The sequence below is a fragment of the Durio zibethinus genome, chromosome 23, assembly GCF_047325235.1.
Source record: "Durio zibethinus cultivar Kanyao isolate XHJ-2024 chromosome 23, ASM4732523v1, whole genome shotgun sequence".
Classification (NCBI taxonomy): domain Eukaryota; kingdom Viridiplantae; phylum Streptophyta; class Magnoliopsida; order Malvales; family Malvaceae; genus Durio; species Durio zibethinus.
The window spans coordinates 3,558,110-3,564,088 of record NC_143184.1 but is presented as its reverse complement, the minus strand read 5'-3'; the positions used below and the strand labels follow the sequence as shown (position 1 = coordinate 3,564,088).

Sequence of the window (5,979 nt, the reverse complement as noted above, 5' to 3'; positions counted from 1 at the left end):
ATTTTAATTTTTTCTTTTAAATTTTTTTGGTGTTGAAGGGTCAAGAATAGCTCGTCCACCAAAAATTTTTGATTCAACCTACTTGCCATTCATACAATACCAGAGCTCAAATAAAAATTATAGAACAAGAATAGGTCAATCGATTTGAAAGGATTGAGAAGGTTCAAGAAGGACTAAAAGAGGATCCTAATAGGGTAATGGACATGCTCAAGAATTTGGATAAAAAAAAAGCAGTGAAAGAAAATTCTAGCCTTCAAGAATAATCTTCAGACATGGTGGATTCTACATACCCTCCAGGGTTTGAACCACGACCAACTTAACCTTTTCAAAAAATCAGCATTCAAATTTCTACCCTCGGAGGATATGCCAATCTTTATCCAGGGATGACCTCTATACTTGTTTCAAGATAATTCCAAAATTTTACTAATCCTGTCATGATAGAAAAATCATCTGAACCAATCCTGATTCCAGACTCAGATGATTCCAAGGAGAGAAAAAAGCTAGAGATAGAGACATCTGAAAAAGTAAAAGATACCAGTGCTCAATAGAAGATAAAATTATTAGAAGAAAGACTTAGGGCCATAAAGAGAATAGATTTTTATGGCTCCACGAATGTAACTGAGCTTTATTTAGTTCCAGATGTGGTCATTTCACCTAAATTTAAGATCCTTGAGTTTGAAAATATGATAACATAAAATGCCCAATGACTCATGTCACTATATATTGTTGCAATATGACGACATATGCTCGTGACGAGAAGTTATTGATGCATGTATTTTAGGATAACCTTACAGGATCTGCAGTCAGATGGTATATTCAACTAGACAAGATTCGTATTCATTCCTGACAAGAGCTCTCAAAGGCATTCATTACACAATATCGACATGTCATGGATTTAGCTCAAGATCATCTACCTTTATAGAACATGAAAAAGAAGGTAATCAAAAGCTTTAAAGAGTATGCACAGAGATGGAGAGATATAGTTGTATAAGTTTAACCTCCTCTCACTGAAAAAGAAATAACTGTTTTATTTGTAAACACCCTGAAAGTACCGTACTATGAGAGATTGATAGATAATGCCACTAAAAGTTTTATAGATATGGTGATATCCGGTGAAATTATTAAAAATACTATAAAGAATGGCAAGTTCGATGTAAGAGAGATAAGCAAAGCAAAGAAAGGTGAAACCCCTAAAAAAAAGAGAATGAAGCCCAAGCAGTGAATTATGTGAGGTAACAGTTCAAAGGTTTCACTTCATACCTCACACCAGTGTACCAAACCCATTACCCTCCCATAAGCAATGTTACATCCATCCATTATCCTTGTCAACCGTATCAGCCACTACAATAACCAGTTTATCCATTCAATTTTTAACCATTTTTTCAGACACTCAACTATTCATACAATTATTTCACTGCACCTATCAGATCAAAACAAAAATCCAAACTAAGTAGTAGTCTGAAAGCCTAAAAAATACCAAAAAATGAATCATTTTTGACCTTATTCCCATATCTTACATAAAATTGTTACCCCAATTTATCCAAAATCGACTTTTGAAACCTGTGCATCTAGAACCCCTTCAACCTCTTTACAAAAAATGATACGATCCTAATGTAAAATGTGATTACCATAATGAAAACCAAGGTTACTCAACAGAGAACTGTCTTGCACTGAAATATAAGGTTAGAGATCTCATTAAAGTTGGGAAAATAAAATTAAAAACTAACAGTGATCATCATGTTGTTGAAAACTCTCTACCTTGATATATTAGAAAAGAGATAAACCAAGGGTGTTAAAGCATTGATGTGATGGACAGATAAGGAATTAGAGAATGATTCTATGGTTTTTCTCAAGAAATGATGGATACTTCATTTAATGTTGCAAAGAGGTAGATTGATTCAAAATAAAAAGTGTGCCCCTTTTGTTTCCTTTTTCACTTATGTATTAAACATGTGTATGAACTTCATGATTTGTATGAAAGTTGAATCTGAATGCTAAAAGCCTTTTTTTAAAATTTTTTTTTTCTTCTTTATAATAAAAAGTCTCAAAAATTTTAGTGGTCGTTATTATGAACCTATTTGAATAAAATATTCCCATTTTTTTTCATGTCCCAAAATCACTTGAAAAAAAAAAACTTTAATGCTTCAGAAGATACAAGTTTGAACTTTGTGATAGCTCTCTCAAGGCAACAAACACTGAAATGATCAATCTAAAAAAGAAAAAAAAACTTTTGAGTTCATTAAAAATTTGGCAAATATGATGCTCTTTTATCTAGATGTTGGTGATTTGATAGGTGTTAAGACTATGCTTCAAACAAAAACTCATCTAGATAGCCATGAATACCCAAACACACCATTTTTTTTTATCTAAGAGACATACTGACAGAAAAGCATGATTTTTAGTTGCCCTAAGATTACCTAGTTTAGGGAACTAGGTAATTGCATGATTGGGACCAAAATAAACCATTTAGCATGATTTTCATTATCACATAAACCTTGTTGACTTATCAAGATAAAACAAAGATTGGTTGTGATGTGAGTTATGAAAACAAAAAGAAAAAATAAAAATATATTGATGGTTACATTGTGCACTCTAGATATTCAAATGATCCAAAAAAAAAAAAAGAGGTAATAGAAACAAATTCTAGGTTTTTTAAGGAACCGATCTTCAGCACAAGTGACCATGCTTGATATGACAAATGACCATCTTTTCTTATCCTTTCACAAATAAAAAATTATCCATTTGCTACCCATTTGAGCCTAGTGAATCCTTTTTAAATGAACCTTAATCAGAGATCACTTTTTACGTTAACAAAAAAATACAAAGAAAAATCCATCTGATGAAGGCATGCTCCGATAATAAAAAAAGAATGCCTTAAGTTGTAAGGGTAAATGTCAAACAAATTGAGTTTAGAAGTTCTGAACATATTCCAGCAAATGTTGAAATATGCAAGAAAGAGCAAAAATGAAAGCAAAAAAAAAAAAAAAGATGATTGGATGTTACGATTAAAGAAATAAAAGGAATGAATGACCAAAAGAAAGTCTTGCACATGATGTAAAATGGTCATTGGTCTGATCACCTTTAAACACATGTTTTGAACCTATTTAACCATTCCTTCAGAACCTCAAACTTTGGCCTACGTTACATACTTTGAAAGTCCATTTTGATTAAACATGGATGCTTAAACTAAAGAGTTTGTTTCTTGTAAAATCTTTTATGATCGACTTCGCTTTTGTCCATTTTCTTTTTCATAAGAATACTTGAGTGCATGATGAAATCGTCCAAAAAAATAAAAAAAAAGAGCAAAAAAAGGTCAAAAAAAGAGAAAAATGAAAGAATAAGCTCTATGGTGAAAACTAAAAAATGAGCAGTCTAAAGCAAGAATGAGATTGCAACATGAGAACTCATCACAACCAATGATCGAGATATGTGTAAGGGTTATCATAAAAAATTTTAGCCTTGCCCAATATGATCTTGAATTAACCACGGTTGGTCTTGACATCTATTAAAATATCATATTGTGATACTGAAAAAGGTGTGAATCTTATTTAACCATTACAAAACCTCCCAAAAAAATTTATTGTTGAGCCTAGATAAAAATTTAATTTTCCCATGAGAACCTTAATTTGACAATTGATCATCCCAGCCTTTTGAAAAGATAGAATTGTCATGTGCATAATAATGATCACCATTTTTTTTAAAGACTTAAAGAGTCACATTATTTCATTGAGGTTGACTAAGGTAATTTTTTTTTTGAGAATTTTGTCATTAAAATAAAATATTTTTATAGAGAAAAATAAAATTTTGAAAAAAAATTTGAGAAAAATAAGAGGCAGTATGTGAATTCAAAAGTATGTTTAATCAGTTGAGTTTTACCACCATTCGATAGCTCATTTTCTTTAATTCCCTTTCATCAAGTTTGAATTGGCCATATGCATGTTTGATTTGAAAATAAAAAATGAAAAAAAAAGTCGAGAAATCCAAATTGTGAAGAAAGAAAGTAAAATTTTTTTGTTTTATTTTTTTTTTTTTAAAAAGTTGGGATCGAATTTTCGATAAATCCATCTGATCTAATATATATAATATATTTTATTATTTATTTAATTTTATATTTATATTTTTTTATATTTTATTTAATTTTATATTTATATTTAAAAAATAGTATCTTATTAAATTTTGATCAATTACGATTTTATACATATATGAGTCGAATCAAATAAAAAAATTATTTTAATATATAATCGGGTTAAGATATTTTTTAAATAAAATCAGATTAAATTTGAGACGAGCAAAAATTTAACAAAACTCTACTCATTGTCATCTTTAATATTAATATAAAAATTATTTTTTTTAAAATATTACTTATTTATTTATTTATTATTATTATGCACTATAGGAAAGATTTGGGCTTAGATTTTGGGGCATGGGTCCAAAGGACAGCCCACTAGCTGGGTTCACTTCACATTGAGAAAAGATATTTTCTTCATTGTTTTATTATATTTTGCCATCACTATCCATCCAGCTATCCATTTTCCACCCTCTTTCTCTCTCTGCGGAAACCAAGCCCAGGTTTCTTCGAGGTATGAAAAACATTCTCAGCTCCTAAAAGAGACTTCTGTTTTGCAAGAATTCATTCTTTTTCCGTTTCTCTCATTTCAATGCTTCCAAATTCCTGATCAATTATTGTTCTTTCTTCTATCTTTTTAGTCCATTAATGGTTTGTGATCAGCTCTTTGTTTTAAAGCAGGTAGGATCGATCTCATAGTTAATTAAACAACCTCGTTTGCTTTTGTCAAAAAAAAAAGATGCTACATATATATATGCTATGTTGGTATCACTTCAGAAACACACAGCATAGATTAAGTAAAAACTAAAGAGCAATCCTTCTTTGTGCTGTCGACTGTCCCTATTTACATATTCGGGCTCTTTAAAAAAGGCAACAAAAGCAACAGATAGAGGGTGCTCTTTTTTATTATTGTTCCTCTTGCATTCGCTGTTTCTACTTCTAGCAACTAATAGTAGTATTTTCTCACATATCAATTATACATATAAAATACTTGTTTTTTCATCTTATTTTTAAGATATCCTCTACTGCTACTTCTACTGCAGTTTGATGAACAAGTTTAAAGATATTATCATGGACGCTATCATCGCTAAAACTGGCATGGTTGACAGCATAATCCTAAGGATATTCTGCAGAAGAGAAATCTTGATGGACAATGATCAATCCTTGGCAAGCTTCTTCATAGCAAAGGCTTGTTGACCTGTCTTTTGGTGCTATCCTACCTGAGCTTATTAAAAAAACCACCCCCCTCTTCTTCACCTTGTTCCCTCTTTCTCCCTCCCACCATATTCTCTTCTTGACCTTGTAAGGCCTTTTCTGAACCTTGTAAGACCCCTGGCGAAATCTGCTACTCTCTTTATTATTATCTTGAAGGATTCTTTACCAGAATTCTTATTTAGAGAGCTAAGCAATTAGCATCCGCTGTTCCCACCTAACCCACCATCTCCTTCTCTGTCTATCCCTCCTGAGCTATATAACAAGCAAATCATACTGCAGTGAAACCTAGGGTTTCCATATGTCAAAATCCCCTATATATATCAGAATTCAGAGTAAGCCATTACCATTGCCATTGCAGCAGCTAGCTTATAGCTTTAAAAGTGGCATGGAATGTCAAGTTTCAATGTTATGGCCTCATGGTCATGGGTTATTCGTTGCTTTTATTGTAATATAAATAGAGGCAAAAAAAAAAAATAGTGACAGAGAGTACTGAAATGATTGTGAGGCTTTTGCTCATAATCTATCGTGGTTGTAGCATCTTTTGTACACATCTGAGAAAGCATTAAATCTCACTTTGTATTATTATGACTGCAGGAAATAGAATTCATGCCGGCAATAGAGTTGTCAGATTGTTTGACATTTTGTATTTCGTAACAGGAACTTTTTATTTTTGCCACTGAAAAGTCTTTAATATTCTC

The 5,979-nt window shown here is 31.4% G+C and overlaps 1 long non-coding RNA gene across 1 annotated transcript; it reads left to right on the top strand.

Annotated features, from left to right (window-relative positions):
- The first annotated feature begins 4,511 nt into the window (after positions 1 to 4,511).
- On the top strand, positions 4,512 to 5,920 carry LOC111313382 (uncharacterized). The gene is made up of 2 exons (XR_002693000.2): positions 4,512 to 4,580; positions 5,110 to 5,920. It is a non-coding gene; the product is annotated as an uncharacterized LOC111313382 (long non-coding RNA).
- The last annotated feature ends 59 nt before the right edge of the window (positions 5,921 to 5,979 follow it).